The following is a 16,694-nucleotide window of genomic DNA, read 5'->3' as shown; positions in this document are numbered from 1 at the left end:
TCCCTGTGAAGCAAAGAAGGGGCAGTCATTCCCCTTCCTGTCAGGTGTGCACGTGCATAGGCACGCAAACACACACACGCACAGAACTTCAGGGGCAGAACAGTTTTCCCACTGAATTCCTTTGACGAACTTGAAGGAAGAAGTAGACGGATGGAGCACTGGCCACTGCCTTCCTCTGTGGGAAAGTTTGGTCCACGTGGAAGTGAACGAGTTTCACTGACAGAGCGGACCAGTTCCGCAGATGCTAAGCTCAGCTTGTTAATGTGGTAAGGAAGTGAGTGTGTGTCCAGATGACCTTTGACGCGGGGGGTTCAGCGAAAGATACCAGGAACCTGAGTGGCAGAGGACATCAGCTCCTGAGCCGTGCTGTCCCTCTGGGTTCCTGCACTTCTCAGATGGGGACGGACAACAGGCTTTGTGGAGAAGACACAGCCTGCACTCAAGTGGCCCGTCCTCTGGGAGTGCACCTGACTCCACACTTTCCGAAGAGCGGATGTCGTCAGTTTGTCACCATCCAACGTGGACCGTTAGGTCAAGTTTTGTGTTGCTCCACCTCACCTCGTTCTTATAACCCAGACATAATTGCCACGGGATTGGGCATCCATTCATTTATTCATTCACTCAAGTGTTTCTTGAGCACCTACTGTGTGCTACGTACTGGAGCTTCACCAATGGTTGAGACACTGTCTGCTCTCACAGCTTGGTGGCCTAGTCAGTTATGGTCGGGGTGGCAGAGCTCATTTTGGTTGACACAGGGTGCATGCCATACAACTCGGGGTAGAAAAACCACCCATGGCTGCTCTCCTCAACGGAGGCCGTGGCCGAGGCGGGGATTTCAGACTCACCTACACACCAGCGGGGAGAGCTCCCTGCTCTTCTGTCCGCCCACTCTAGAAAACCAGGGTGCTGTGGTGACGTGTTGGGGGTGGGGTCTTTGATCAGAAAGCTTTGGCCCAAGTCCCAGCTACCCCTTTCTTTCAGTGTGTCCTTGGACAAGTCATCTGGCCTCTCTGAGCTTCAGTTTTCTTGTCTGAAAAATGGGATTGATAACCACAGCTGCCTGATAGTGTTGAGGGTGAAATGGCGCTGACAGATAGTAAAAGCTCTGTAAATATTGGCTATTATTCCTACAGCCAAACGGGCAAGGGCCTGACACTCCCCAATTCCTGGATGTGAGCCAGAGAAGCAGGAGAGGCAATATCCATGGAGCCAGGCAGGATGTGACGTAGCGGGAGGCCCTGGAGCAGCATCTTGGGCTCAGTGCATCCTGTCGCTCTTCCTGACAGGCTGCTCGATGCCCCAGGAGACCAGCAGCCCCAGGGGCAATAGCTACAATAGCCATAACGGTAGAGAAAGCAGTGTTCAGACTGTAGGAGAAACCCCGATGCACGGCTCACCCAAACTGCACCCAGATGGCTGCCGGCAGCAGATGTTTATACGTTAATGCACAGGAACCGGCAAACGGGACCTTGGTGGTTACGTTTTTAGAAAAGAACACTGATTTAATAAGCAGGCATTTGGATTTTATTTCTGGATGCAGAAATGAAAATAATCAGATGAGCATTTTATAGCGTGGGCACGAACAACTCATTCGTATGCTATGGAAACACACACCCCACACGCAAAATCAAGACAATTTCCAAATCCTTTTGCTGCTCTGCTTGTGGGAGGACTCTTCCTGGGACACACCACGGCAGTCACAGGTCCTACTTTCACGCCGTCACAGACGACCCCAAACCTGCAGGTTGGCGAAAGATGAAAGGATGGATGCAGTGCATTTTGTCTCTCTTGCTGAGCTGCGGTCTGTGGGGTTCGGCCTTTGCCTTCCATCTGCACACCTGCTGGTGTGTTTGCATTCCTCTGCTCTGCTCTGAGCCAGGACCCTCAGCCCTTCATCTCGTTCAGCGTCCCAGGACATTCACAGGGGACAGCCACCTCTCTCCACTACCCACTCCTTGCTGACCTGAGTGGGCAGCATCACATTCCCTAACAGGTGTCTCTGTCCACAACACTCTCCATGTCCCTGGCACATCGGAGACTGAAGCAGCCACGTCCACGTCAGGGGCCTCAGCAGAGAAGAGAAAGAACGGAAGGGAAGCACAGATGTTGGGAGAACTGGGCTTCTTTCTGCCAGCTCTTCCCTTCCTGCACTATTTCTGCAGCTGGCAAGCACAAAAGCACAGTGTGTGAAGTTCAAATCTGTTTTTGCACAGTCAGAGCAAGCCTGGGAAGCAGACAGATGAAAGTGCTCTTTTGAGATCTGAGATCAGGCTGAAGAGAAGCAGGTGGCAGCATTGCCAGGCTTGGGTCCTCATGGCCAGAGCCTCTGCACCCAAACTTGTCCCCAAGTACCCAAGCAGGCAGCTTTGGGGCACACCCTTTGCTGCACTGGGCTGTACCCTCATGCCTGGGAGCACACTTTGAAGTGCAGGCTGTTCTACAGAGCACCAGACAAGAGCCCCTGGGCTCCGCGATAGATGAAAGCTGTCGTCAGCCATTTATTTGTATGGTGCTGAGTCCTAAGCAGGAGAGAGGAGGGCTGGGGGGCTGCGGAGAGCTGGCCAAAGACCTACCCTTAGAAAAGTGGGGCCAAGAGTTACATTGAGCGCCCCAGGTGCTGCAGCAAGGGCGCACGCTGGCCACAGAGCACGGGTGGATCCCCGATGGGCATCTACCTCCCACCTGGTCAGGTGGGCTCCTGAAGCTCTGACACACGCTGACTGGATGGTGGCTGGGTGTGTGCCCCATTAGCAGTGGGCAAGAGGAAACTGCTCAAATGTACAACATTAAGTATGTGCGTGCTTCGAGATGTGATTGTCTTCTGTATGAGCCGGCAATGAACTTGGCACGCTACATTAAATAGCCCTGATTATCCTGTGAAGTCACACCCCGTATTTGGTGACCATGTTCAAAATGCAGAGGACAATTCTCGGTTGCTGGTGTGACAGCCTCAGATATTTTTGAACGTTGTTTCTTTCTTGTGCACTGACTCAGGGCCCCAAACTGCAGAACAGTATTTAAAACACCTCCATCTGAGACCTTCCCCTCCCCAAACACGGAGGCCCACTGTCCCTTTATTGCCATGCATCTGCACGTTTAAAACAGGACTGATTCTGTCTCAGTAGTAAAAAGCCCTCCTAGGAATGATCTAGGAGAAAGGAGTACCCAGGTAGTAAATAAGGTCTTTCATCACAGATAATGAATAATGAATGTTATTCAGTGCGAAAATGACAGCAATTCTTCACCTGTCAGATGAAAAGGGCACAGAAAAGAGGGTTTTAAAAATAGCGACAACGCTCAGTGTGTGATGGGGACAGCTGGCAACCTGAGAGCCATGCCTGGCAGGGAGGCTGCTGGGTGAGCCTGCCGGGCACCCTCAGAGAAGTTCCCCGAGCTCCTTGGCCAGGAGCATCCTTGGTTAGGATTGAAGATCCAGGTGGGGTTTCTCCTTGTGACCATGACCTTGGCACAAGGTCTTGCTCCCCTATGACTCTGGAACCTCAGCTTATAGCCCATCTTCATTCACTCGAGCACTGAGGAAATGTGCGGAGAAGACTTCCCCACACGGCACCGTGGACGTCTCCCATTTCAGCTTCCCTCCAGCTCACCAGCAGACCATCCATTAATGAAGGGGATGGAGGAGGGTGTTGGGAGGCAGCGTAATGAAAAGAACCCAGACTTTGGAGTCAGACGACCCAGACTTGAAGCAATTGTACCAACAACGCCCCGCACAGCCCTGGGCGGTTACCCTGGCCTCTGGGAGCCTCAGCTTTGCCGTGTATATTTGGAGGATATGACAATGTCCCCGATAGGGATCTAATGAGATTTTCACATGAGCCAGCTGCCTGAGGATCTCAATAAATACAAGTCCTTCCCCTTCTAGCTTTACCGCTCTGCCTGCAGCTCCCCGCCTCTGCAACTGTGTTCCTCCAGCCCTTGTCTCTGTATGCACGTAGGTTCTGTGTTTCCATCATTATTGCCTCTCTGCCTTAGGCAAAGCCAGCCCATGAAGGCAGTGGCTGCTTCTCTTATCACCACTGTTACCCAGGGAGAGGAACGGTACCCAGTGCCTAGTAATTGCTCACTGTTTATTAAGTAGCCTGGTCTTTCCTAAATAACTATTAGTTTTATGAAAGCAAAGGTGCAAATTCCAAAAAAAGTTGATTTAATCAATGCACAGGTTGCTGGTTGGCTGCAGTAAGGGCATAATCAAAACTTCTACTTTAGTAGAATTTCTTATTTTTCCTTTTTACTAATGATCCTGCTTCCCACCCCAGATCAGACACCTGCCACCCAACCCTGTGGACCTCAGGGGATCTGGTCTTCCTCAACAGGCTGAGACTCTGTCCTCTGAAGCTGCTTTGAGCTGCATGGGGAGAACTGAGATGACTTAGAGAAAGCCAGAACCCAAACTTCTGACCCTAAAACCACCACTGACCAGTCTAGCCTTTCTTGCTAGATTCTGCTTTGAGAGAATAAAAGAGAGTAATCTTCTTGTGTCATATAAATCACTATGTCGACAATATATCTGCCTATTGTGATAGAATAGAACAGTTAAAAATTCTCAAGAGAGTGTTTGTGGCTGGATCCTAAATACTCAGCTTAGATTGAGACCCCGAAGCAGAATCAAGAATGTTTCCCAAAGAGGACCCAACTCTGGTCCGTAAGAGGCTCTGCTTTCTTGCACCTACAGACTGCGGACCTGGGCCTCCAGCACTTCATTCATTCTCTACCTCAGAGCCTGCTTGCCAAGGCCTCGAGGGGGCCCCAGGAGGTCGCAGGGGGAAGCTTCTCAGGGACTGGAAGCACCTCCTCTGGGGCTACCCGGCCAAGCGATGAAAAGAACAAAGGGCTCCCAGTGCAGAGCCCGGCTAAGAAGTTCCCATTCAACAGGGTTTGCTTTGGGAAGGAAGTGCGAGAGGAGGAGACGTCGGAAACGGTGCTGGCTGACGTTGGCAAAAATCCAAGAGAAAAATCAGCACCTCCTGATGGGGTTAGTAACTGTGGCTTCTGCAAATGAAACCAAATTTGCACCTCCCGCATCTCAGAGTCTGTTTCATTAAGTGCAGGGAAGAGCAGATGACCTCCCTCTGCAGGGCACCAGCTATGGCACCCGCCCTGCTCGCCCCAAGGACGGCTATCAACTGGACTCACTCTCTCAACCTCCAGGGCGTTTCCTGCCTCACTCCAGCAGGCTGCCCATTTGTGTCCAGGGCCGTTCAGTTTCCAGGGAAAGCCATTTTCTCCGGGAAGCCACAAACATTGACCTGTAACAGACTAGTAAAAATCATCACAATGTCTGGAGAAAAAAGTGAAACAGTCACATTGCTATCTTCAGTATTGTCCTCCCAGAGGGCCAGTGATTCTCTTATCAGCCACTGGGGACAGCCAGAGCACGTCCATTATAGACTGGCTTTTTGTAGCAACTGGCACCACACAGGCATAGGTGGGAACTAAAAAAGTAAAAACCCCAAACTGATGGAGATGATTAAAAGGTTGAAGATTTTCAAATAATCTTTCTAAATTTCTTTTAGAAATTGAAGCACAATTTGCTTACTTTATCCAGTGGTAGCTTTATTGCTTTCTCAGTGTTGCGACCCAGATTTAGATGAAAGGAAAAGTGTAACTCACGCTCTGGTCCTTCCTTGAGGTAGCTGGTGACTAATGATAAATAGATGTATTAAATGAATCTATCTGAGCTGGGATGCTGACACTTAATATTGCTAAAATGGCGATATTTTCCAAATTGATCTATGGATTCAAAGGCTCAGCTGGGTTTCCTTGTATAAATTGACGAACTGATCCTAAAATTCACACGGGATTTGAATAACTGAAACAATCATGAAAAGAAAAACAAAGTTGGAGGACTTATACTTCCTGATTTCAAAATTTACTATAAAACTGAAGTAATCAGGACAATGTTATACTGGCATAAGGATAGACATGTCAATGGACTGGAACTAAGAGTCCGGAAATAAGCCGTTATGTTATAGCCAGTTTATTTTTGACAAAGATGTCAAGACAGTTTATTGGGAGAAAGAATAGTCTTTTCCACAAATAGTGACGGAAAAATTGGATATTCACACGCAAAAGAATGGAATTGGATCCTTATCTCACACCATACACAAAAATTAACTCAAAATAGGTTATAGACCTAAATGTAAGAGCTAAAACTATAAAATTCTTAGAAGATTAGCGCAAGAGTAAGCCTTAATGATCCTGGGTTCAGCATTGTTCTTAAATATGACACCCAAAGCACAAGAAACACAAGAAGAAGTAAATAAATTGGACTTCATCAAAATTAAAAACATTTATACTACAAACTATGCCATCAAGAAGATGAAAAGACAACTGACAGACTAGGAGAAAATATTTGCAAGTCATCTGTCTGATAAGGGACTTGTGTCCAGAACATGTAGAGAATGGTTATAATTTGATAACAAGAAGATTAATTTATGTCTTTAAAATCACATTCCACTTTAAAAATGGGCAGAGGATATGAATGGACATTTCTCCGAGGAAGATATATGAAGGAGGCCAATACACACATTAAAAGCTGAATAACACTATTAATCATTAGGGAAACACTAGTCAAAACCACAATGAGATACCACTGCATATCCCCTGAGATGGCTATAACCAAAAGGAGGTGATAACAAGGATGTGGAGAGGTTGGAATCCTCACTCATTGCTGGTGGGAGTGTAAAATGGTGCAGCCACTTTGGAAAACAGCCGTTCCTCAAAAAGGTAAGCATGGAGTTACTCTATGATGTCATTATGAGAGCCTCTCATCTTTTCACCACTGAATTATTTTTAAATTATATTTTAATAAGAATAAAGCCTATGACAATTTATTAAGTATTTTCAGAAACCATCTTTTAAAAATGTCATTTCAGTGTACTGTACATAATCTAAAACTAGCAAATGGTGGGCTGATTGAGATAGTGATTTCCTATTATTCTGTCAGTTAATTGAGTAGGCTCAGATCACTTGACAAAAATGGGCAAACACTGACACTTAACAAAGGTTATACTTTCTTATGCATCGTCATTTATGAGGTTCAAATGTGAACCTAGAGTGAGAAAGATTTCTCTCAAATCCTTGATTTCCCGTTGAAGTTCAATTTTTTTTTTTCTATTTCATGCACTGTTGATGTTCACCCATCTCAGCGGCTTTCCTTGTCACTGCTGCCATTCCAGGTATCTAGTCAACGTGAGCTTGTAACACCTTGGAATGCTGCTTTTCAAACTTCATTATTGTACCCAGATCATCCTTTTGGTTAGTCATTAGCAACCCAAATATTTACTCTCAATATTTGCTCATTGTAAGTCCCAAAACCTACTGACCTTCCTTCAGGGATGTATGACGTTTTTCCAGCTCCTGTTGCAATTCTCTGACCTCTTGCTCTGCCTTGGCCAGTACCTCGGGACTTCATTCAGTTCTTGAATTTCTTCCTAATACTGCTTCACCATGTCTACTCTTCTTGAGGGCCATGGTTTGCTCATAGAGAGATTTTGCTGCTTTGTCATGGTCTCTTAATTTTTTTAAAATAGGAAACAGATTTTTGTTTATTTTTTGTTATTTCTTTATTGTGGTAACACTAGTTTATAACATTATATAAATTTCAAGTATAGTTCATTATATTTCAACTTCTGTATACACTGCATCATGGGCACCACCAAAAGTCTAGTTGCCATCCAGCACTGTGCACATGTGCCCATTTACCCCTTTCGCCTTCCCTCTACCCACTTCCCCTCTGGTAACCACCAATCTGTTGTCCCTATCTATGTGTTTGTTTATCTTCCACATATGAGTGAAGTCATATGGTAATTGTCTTTCTCTGTCTGACTTATTTTGCTTAGCATAATACTCCCACGGTCCATCCATGTTGTCGCAAATATCAAGATTTCATCTTTTTTTGTGGCCAAGTAGTATTCCATTGTATATACATATTCCACGTCTTTATCCATTTATCTGTTAATGGGCACTTAGGTTGCTTCCAAGTCTTGGCTATTGTGACTAATGCTGCAATGAACATAGGAGTGCATATATATATATATGTATATGTGTATATATATATATTCAAATCAGTGTTTTCATGTTCTTTGGATAAATACCCAGAAGTGGTATAGCTGGATCATATGGTAGTTCTCTTAATTTTTTGAGGAATTTCCATATTGTTCTCCATAGTGGCTGCACCAATTTACATTACCATCAGTAGTGTCTGAAAGTTCCTTTTTCTCCACATCCTCTCCAATGCTTGTTATTTCTTGTCTTTTTAATAATAGCTATTCTGATGGATGTGAAGTGATATCTCCTTGTAGTTTTGATTTGCATTTCCCTAATAATTAGTGATGTTGAACATTTTTTCATGTGCCTGTTGGTCACCTGTATATCTTCTTTGGAAAAATGTCTGTTCGTACCCTCTGCCCGTTTTTTGATTGGGTTGTTTGGTTTTTTGTTATTGAGTTGTATGAGTTCTTTATATATTTTGGTTATTAACCTCGTATTGGATGTGTGTTCTGCAAATATTTCCTCTCAGTTGGTGGGTTGTCTTTTTGTTTTGTTGATGGTTTCCTTTGCTGTGCAGAAGCTTTTTAGTTTGATGTAGTCCCAATTGTTTATTTTTCTTTTGTTTCCTTTGCTCGAGGAGGCATGATATTAAGAAAGATATTGCTAAGACCAATGTCAAAGAGCATACTGCCTATGTTTTCTTCTGGGAGTTTTATGGTTTCAGGTCTTACATTCAAGTCTTTAATCCATTTTGAACTGATTTTTGTTTATGGTGTAAGACAATGGTCTACTTTCATTCTTTTGCACATGGCTGTTTAGTTTTCCCAACATCATTTACTGAAGAGGCTTTCCTTTCTCCATTGTATGTTCTTAGCTTCTTGTCAAAAATTAGTTGTCCATAGATGTGTGGGTTTATTTCTGGGCGCTCAGCTCTGTTCCATTGATCTGTGTGTCTGTTTTTCTGCCTGTACCATGCTTTTTTGATTACTGTAGCTTTGTAGTATATTTTGAAATCAAAGAATGTGATACCTCCAGCTTTGTTCTTTTTCCTCAGGATTGCTTTAGCTATTCAGGGTCTTTCGTTGTTCCAAACAAATTTTAGGATTCTTTGTTCTATTTCCGTGAAAAATTTTGTTAGTATTCTGATTAGGATTGCCTTGAATCTGTGGATTGCTTTAGACAATATGGACATCTTAACCATGTTAATTCTTCAATCCATGAGCATGGATCTTTTTATTTCTTTATGCCATCTTCAATTTCTTTCAACAATGTCTTACAGATTTCAGTGTACAGATCTTTCACCCCCTTGGTTAAATTTATTCTTAGGTATTTTATTCTTTTTGTTGTAAATGGGATTGTATTCTTGATTCCTCTTTCTGCTCGTTCATTGTTAGTGCATAGAAATGTGACTGATTTTTGTGTGTTGATTTTATACTCCATGACTTTACTGTATTTATTAATTATTTCTAATAGCTTTTTTGTGAATTCTTTAAGGTTTTCTATATATAAAATCATGTCATCTGCAAATAGTGACAGGTTTACTTCTTCTTTTCCAGTTTGTACACATTTATTTCTTTTTCTTGCCTAATTGCTCTGGTGAGGACTTCCATACTATGTGGAATAAAAGTGGCAAGAGAGGGCATCCTTGTCTTGTTCCTGTTCTTAGAGGAATAGCTTTCAATTTTTCACTGTTGAGTATGATGTTGGCTGTGCTTTTGTTGTATATGGCCTTTATTATGTTGAGGTACTTTCCTTCTATACCCATTTTATTGAGAGTTTTTATCATAAATGGATGTTGAATCTTGTCACATGCATTCTCTGCATCTATTGAGAAGACCATGTGAGTTTTGTTCTTCATTTTGTTAGTGTAGTGAATTGTATTGATTGATTTGCAGATGTGGAACCATCCCTGCATCCCTGGAAAAAATCCCTCTTGATTGTGGTGTATGATCCTTTTAATGTATTGTATTTGATTTTCTTTTCTTCTTCTTTTTTTTTTTTTTGCTGAGGAAGATTCACCCTGAGCTAACATCTGTGCCAATCTTCCTCTATTTTGTATGTTGGTCACCACCACAGCATGGCCACTGACGAGTGGTGTAGGTCCACGTCTGGGAACCAAACCTGGGCCACCAAAGTGGAGTGCGCCAAACTTAGCCTCTATGCTATGGGGCTGGCCCCCTCTGTATTTCATTTACTAATATTTTGTTGAGAATTTTTTCATCTATGTTAACCAATGTTATTGGTCTGTAATTTTCCCTTTTTGCGTTGTCCTTGTTTGGTTTTGGTATCAGGGTAATGTTGGCCTCTTAAAATGAATTAGGAAGTGTCCCATTCTCTTCAGTTTTTTGGAAGAGTTTGAGAAGGGTAGGTATTAAATCTTTGAATGTTTGGTAGAATTCACCAGAAAGGCTGTCTGGTCCTTGACTTTTGTTTTAGGGGAGGTTTTTGATTACTGTTACAATCTCTTTACTTGTGATTGGTCTATTCAGATTCTCTATTTCTTCTTAATTCAGTTTTGGGAGATTGCATGCTTCTAAGAATTTATCCATTTCTTCTATGTTACCCAATTTGTTGGCATATAGTTTTTCATAGTATTCTCTTATAATCCTTTGTATTTATGTGATATCTGTTGTAACTTCTCCTCTTTTATTTCTGATTTCATTTATTTGAGCCTTCTCTCCTTTTTTCTTTGTGAGTCTAGCTAAGGGTTTGTCAGAATTGTTTGTCTTTTCAAAGAACCAGATCTTAGTTTTATTGTTCCTTTCCATTGTCTTTTTAGTCTCTATTTCATTTATTTCTCCTCTGATTTTTATTATTTTCTTCCTTTTACTGACTTTGGGCTTCGTTTGTTCTTCTTTTTCTAGTTCTCCTAGGTGTAGTGTTAAATTGTTTATTTGAGGTTTTTCTTGTTTCCTGAGGTAGGCTTGTATTGCCATATACGTCCCTTTTAGTACTGCTTTTGCTGCATCCCATAGATTTTGGTATGTTGTGTTTTCATTTCCATTTATCTCCAGGTATTTTTTGGTTTCTCCTTTGATTTCCTCATTGATCCAATAGTTATTCAGTAGCATGATGTTTAGTCTCCACATATTTGGGGATTTTCCAGCATTTTTCTTGTGGTCGATTGCTACTTTCATACCATTGTGGTTGGAAAAGATGATTGATATGACTTCAATCTTCTTAAATTCATGAGGCTTGTTTTGTTTCCCAACATATGATCTATCTTTGACACTGTCCCATGTGCCCTTGAGAAGAATGTGTATTTTGCTGCATTTGGATGGAATGTTCTATATATATTTATTAAGTCCATCTGATCAAGTGTTTTGTTTAAGGCCAATGTTTGCTTGTCAATGCTCTGTCTAGATGAACCATCCATTGATGTTAGTGGGGTATAAAAGTACTATTATTATTGTGTTACTGTCAGTTTCTCCCTTTAGGTGTGTTAATAGTTGCTTTATATACTTTGGTGCTTCTATGTTAGGTGCATACATATTAATAAGTGTATGTCTTCTTGGTGGAATGTCGCTTTTATCATTACATAACATCTATCTTTGTCCCTTGTTATATTTTTTGGCTTGAAGTCTATTTTGTCTGATAAATCTATGGCTACATCCGCTTTCTTTTGTTTGCCATTTGCTTGGAGTATCATCTTCCATGTCTTCACTCTGAGCCTATTTTTATCTTTAGAGCTGAGACAGGTCTCCTGAAGGCAGCGTATTGTTGGGTCTTGTTTTTTAATCCATCTAGTCCATCTGTGTCTTTTGATCAGTGTGTTCAACCCATTTACATTTATGATGATAGGGCTTAATATTGCCATATTATCTTTTCTTTTCTGGTTGTTCTATATTTTCATTGTTTCTTTTTCCTTTTCTTTCTCTCTACCATTTCAGTTTGGTGGGTTTCTGTGATATGTTTTTCAGTTTCCTTTTTTTTTATGTTTTGTGATTGTGCTCTGAGTTTTCATTTTGTGGTTTCCATGAAGTTTGTATGAAAGAGCTCATTGATGAGATAGCCCTTTTTCTGCTGATAGCATTTTACCTTCATTAGCCTATGCAAGTTCTTTCCTTTTCTTCTTCTCCTTCTCTGTTTTTGTTGTCGCAAGTTACTCCTTTTTGTTTTGTGAGTTTGTTACAAAATTTTAGTGGTTATAGTTATTTTTGATGCTTTATTTCCCTTTAGACTTTGTGTTTTAAGTGTTTACTATTTTTTATTTTATTTTAAATTTATTTATTTATTATTGTTATTTATTTAAATTTATTTATTTATTTTATTTATTCTGATACAAAGGTGCAATTTTCTGATTTGGTCTATTTATCACCTTGCTCAAAGCTTTGTATACCTTTGCCTTTTTGTTTCAGACAGGAGGGCTCCTTTCAACATTTCTTGTAAGGCAGATCTGGTAGCAATGAACTCCCTCAGCTTTTGTTTGTCTGGGAAAGCCTTTATTTCTCCTTCATATCTGAAGGATAATTTTGCTGGATAGAGTATTCTTGGCTTATAGTTCTTATGTTTCAATATTTTAATATATCATTTCAATTTGTTCTAGCCTGTAGAATTTCTTCTGAGAAATTCACTGATAGCCTAATTGAGGTTCCTTTGTAAATTATTTTCTTCTCTCTGGCCACTTTTAATATTCTTTCTTTGTCATTGACTTTTGACAGTTTTAGTGTAATGTGCCTTGAGAAGGTCTTTTTGCATTGAGATAATTGGGTGTTCTATTAGCTTCATGTACGTGTATACGCAATTCCTTCCCCAGGTTTGGGAAGCTCTCAGCTATTATTTCTTTAAATAAGCTCTCTGGTCCCTTCTCTCTCTCTTCTCATTCTGGAAGATCCTTTATCCTTATGTTGTTTTTCCTAATTAAGTCAGAGATTTCTCATAGGATTTCTCCACTTTCTAAAAATCTTAGTTCTGTCTCTCTTCCACCTGAATCATTTGTAGATTTTTATTTTTGAGCTCACTGATTCTCTCTTCACACGGTCTGCTCTATATCTGGTATTGTCTGCTTTATTTTTCATCTCATTAATTGTGTTCTTCAGGTCCAGAATTTCTGCTTTTTTTTTTCCCCAAGAGTTTCAATCTCTTTGGTGAAATACTCCTTCTGTTAATTAATTTTATTCCTGAGCTCATTGAACTAGCTTTCTGAGTTTTCTTGTAACTCCCTGAGTCTCTTCATGACAGCTATTTTGAATTCTCTATCAGACTGCAATCTTCCATGACTTTAAGTCTGATTACTAGAGAGTTGTCATTTTCTTTCTGTGTTACCATGTTACCATAGTTTTCATGGTACTTGATGAGTTGATCCTCTGCTGGTGCATTTTTGGTAGTAAACACCTTTCTTATTTAGATAAGGCTCTGTTTACTTTGATCTGAGCTGCTTCTGGTTTTATTTGAGAGCCTGTGCTTTCCACCCTCCACTACCTTCACCAGAGGTGTCATCAGTGCCCTCCTGTGCTGCTTGTGCCTCCGAGGTTGCTGGTGACTTGCTGCTTGTGGTGTAACTGCAGTCTCAGGTAGCACTACTGAGTCTTAGGTATCCCAAACTGAGAGCACCTGTGCTGTTTTTGGAGTTGCCTGCGTCTTGTGTTCCCCCACTGGCTCTCCATGGGCTCAGGTGCTGCTTCCATGTGCACCACCTGCACTGCTGATCCTGGGTTATCTGACAGTGCTGGCAGCACTGCTCACAGGTGTTGTCACCACTGCCAGGGGCCTGGGATCTTGTTTGTAGCCCCCACTGCTGGTAGGATCAATGTCAGGGATGATGACACTGGGGGCTGTGTCACAGGTACTGTTGTGGATCTTGAAGCATCAGGTCATAGGCACCACCCACCACTGCTGGGGGAGGGAGATGGCTAAGCCATGAGTGCTGCTACATTTACTGAAGACTCAGGTTGTGGCTGACATCCACCACTGCTGGGGGCTGAGCTATGAGTGTCACTGCTGCTCCTGCAGCCTCTGGTCTCTGGCACTGGTGTGCTTTCTGAAATCTCAAGTCAAGCGCACTCACCACCACTGCCAGGGGATGCACACCTTGGGTGCAGCACTTGCTGCTAGGAGGGCTGGTGTCAGAGTCACCAATGTTGAAGGAGGTGGAGGGAGCTGGGTCCCTGGCATCTCGTGTCTCCTGGACTCTCCAGTCATGGACCCACAGGGATTGCTGACACCTCCAGGAGCATGGGCTGCTTGGATCCGGGGCCTCCATTCATGGGTGTTACTTCAGTTCTTGGGGCCTCTGTTTGCAGGCTCAGTTGTAGATCCTAGAATCTCTGCCTTTGGGAGCTGCCACCACCAATCCCCTAGTTCCACTGCCTCCAGGGGGTCCAGTACACTCACCTTCAGATGTAGAGATGCTTGGATCTCTCAGGCATTCTGGTGTGCTGTGCAGAGAGTTCTTTGTTGGTCAATGGATGTCTACTGGTTGTGACTTAGAGGGGAGAGACAAAGGGAACAATTCAGTCCACCATGATGTTGACATCACTGAGCTCTCTTGATTTTTCAACAAAAGTTTTAGCATCAGCAAGGGTCTTCTCCATTGTACAACTCATTTTCTCATCTCCGTTCTTTGAGCCAAAATGGTTGGTTGGAGGCCAGTGTTATCTCCTTAACCCTCATGGTGAAGGGACAGGCAGCACAAATCCTTTCAATGAGGGAAAAGTAAAGTGGCAAGAGGAACCATTTCCCAAGCTTTCACTGGGGTTGACTACCCAACTCTCTCCACTGAATCCCCTTACCATTGTTCTCTTTCCCTTCCCTTTAGCCCAACATACTTACGCTCAGGACCATGCACGATATGTGCTCTCTCCCGATACGGAGGGGTAAATGATTTCCCATTGAAACAGTGAAATGAAATGCTAATCCCTAACTGAAAATGGGAAAACACCGCAAATGTGATTCCTCCCTGAGGCAGATCTGTCAGGGCTTTTACCTCAGCATAGGCCTGCTTTCCTACCGCGCAGGATGGAATATGAGCACATTCCACCATTTTAGTCAGCTTGGAAACCTTGGCTGTGGTGAGGGAGTATTCATGGAGTATCTCAAATTATACAATATCCCTCAGGCAGGACTTCTGCTGGGCAACCCTCCATCTTTGGGGCTTCCCTCTCAGACAACAAGGGCTCCAGGCGAAGATGAGCCAGCTGCTCCATGCTTCCTGGTCTCAGGCGGAAGGGTCTAGAAGGCTTTCAGCATTTCTGACAGTGCTTCAGATATGGGGCTGCCTTGAGCTGTAGAGTATGAAATGCTTCCTGACAGGCTAAGCCATGCACACAGGCGCCGACAGCAGTTCTGTAATATGTGAGGACGGTTCTAACAGGACATCCTCTGCACTGGCTCTAAACACGCACTCAGATTGGTGCACTCAGAATGGATTCTCCTCACTCCAGCTTCCAATAAATTGTAAATACTCTTCACACTGGATGCTGATAGGGGGGATTAGAGTGCTCTCAAGAAAACCAAATACATTAAGCCTTCAACCCCAGTCCTTAAATCAGCATTTCTCAACGCGGGGCTACAGATCATCACTGTCATATGATTACCTGGGGAGCTTGTTAGTTTGATAGACACACCTTTTCCAAGACCTACCCTAAACTTATCCCCTTCAAAGCTTTAGGGACAGAGGTGAGGAGTTTGCATTTCAAACAAATTTATTTTGCTTCTGAGTTTAAGAACTCTAAGTGCTGGGCTGAAGTCTGACCCCACAATTCTAAACCCTGGGGGATTCAAGTGTCCATCAGTTTCCAAGGGCAAGTCACCATGTAAGAATAACTGATGAATGCAAATCTCATCATATCAAATAAGTAAATTAGGTGACTATTCAATTTTTTCCACACAGGGCTGCTTTAAGATATCTGTGGGGCATTTTAATAGAATTTAGTTCACAAATCTGGTTCATGTTTGAAGAACCTACAGATTGCATCGTTTAAGGTATTCCTTCCTTGCATAGCTATCACCCATCTTTCACTTTCCTCTCTCACCGCCTGGCCTCAGGCTATGACATGCATAGTTACCTGCCTCCTCTAAGCCAGTGGTTCTCAACCTTGGCTGCACATCTGGAGCACCAGGGGAGTTTTCAAAAATACTGATGCGCAAGTCACAACACAGACCAACAGCATCTGAATTTCTAGGGGTGGGACCCAAGTACCAATATTTTTAAAGCTGCTCAGGTTATTCCAATGTGCAACCAAAGTTGAGCCCACTGTTCTGAGGAAACATTTAACTTATTCCTAGTAGATTTCCAGACCATCCACCTCTGGAGCAGTGGTTCTGCCTCCATGTTCTTCCCCATCTGCTGGAATACATCGTCGCGTGACTCCACCCATCCCCTGGATTCTGTCACCCCAAGGAAAAGCTGGCATTGTCCTAGCGCAGCCTTGCAGACTCTCCAGCACCAGTAAAGCCGTACCATTTGGCTCTTTTCTAGGCTTAGCCTGTTCTGTTCCCCAGCCTGCATAAAGTGAAGCAGTCATTTGCTGCCTGGGGCTGCCTTTTCTCTCTCTCTTAGACTGGCTTTCTGCCCTGACACAACCAAGCCACACAGCTCCCTGTGCCCTCATCAGAGTCAAATTTTAAGGTCCACCACATCAGGAACACGTCCCTGTGTCCATTAACCACTTACGCCAGCTCACCTCATTGGCCAGTGCCTGAGGTGCTGATGGAAGGGTGGGATGAACTGGTGACCTGGT

At 43.1% G+C, this 16,694-nt stretch overlaps 1 pseudogene; it reads right to left on the bottom strand.

Annotated features, from left to right (window-relative positions):
• Positions 1-7,037: 7,037 nt before the first annotated feature.
• Positions 7,038-14,558, bottom strand: LOC103541893 (FGFR1 oncogene partner 2 homolog pseudogene; annotated as a pseudogene).
• Positions 14,559-16,694: the final 2,136 nt, after the last annotated feature.

Source organism: Equus przewalskii, chromosome 16, assembly GCF_037783145.1.
Source record: "Equus przewalskii isolate Varuska chromosome 16, EquPr2, whole genome shotgun sequence".
In the NCBI taxonomy this organism is placed as follows: Eukaryota; Metazoa; Chordata; class Mammalia; order Perissodactyla; family Equidae; genus Equus; species Equus przewalskii.
This window is presented reverse-complemented; position numbering and strand designations above follow the sequence as displayed.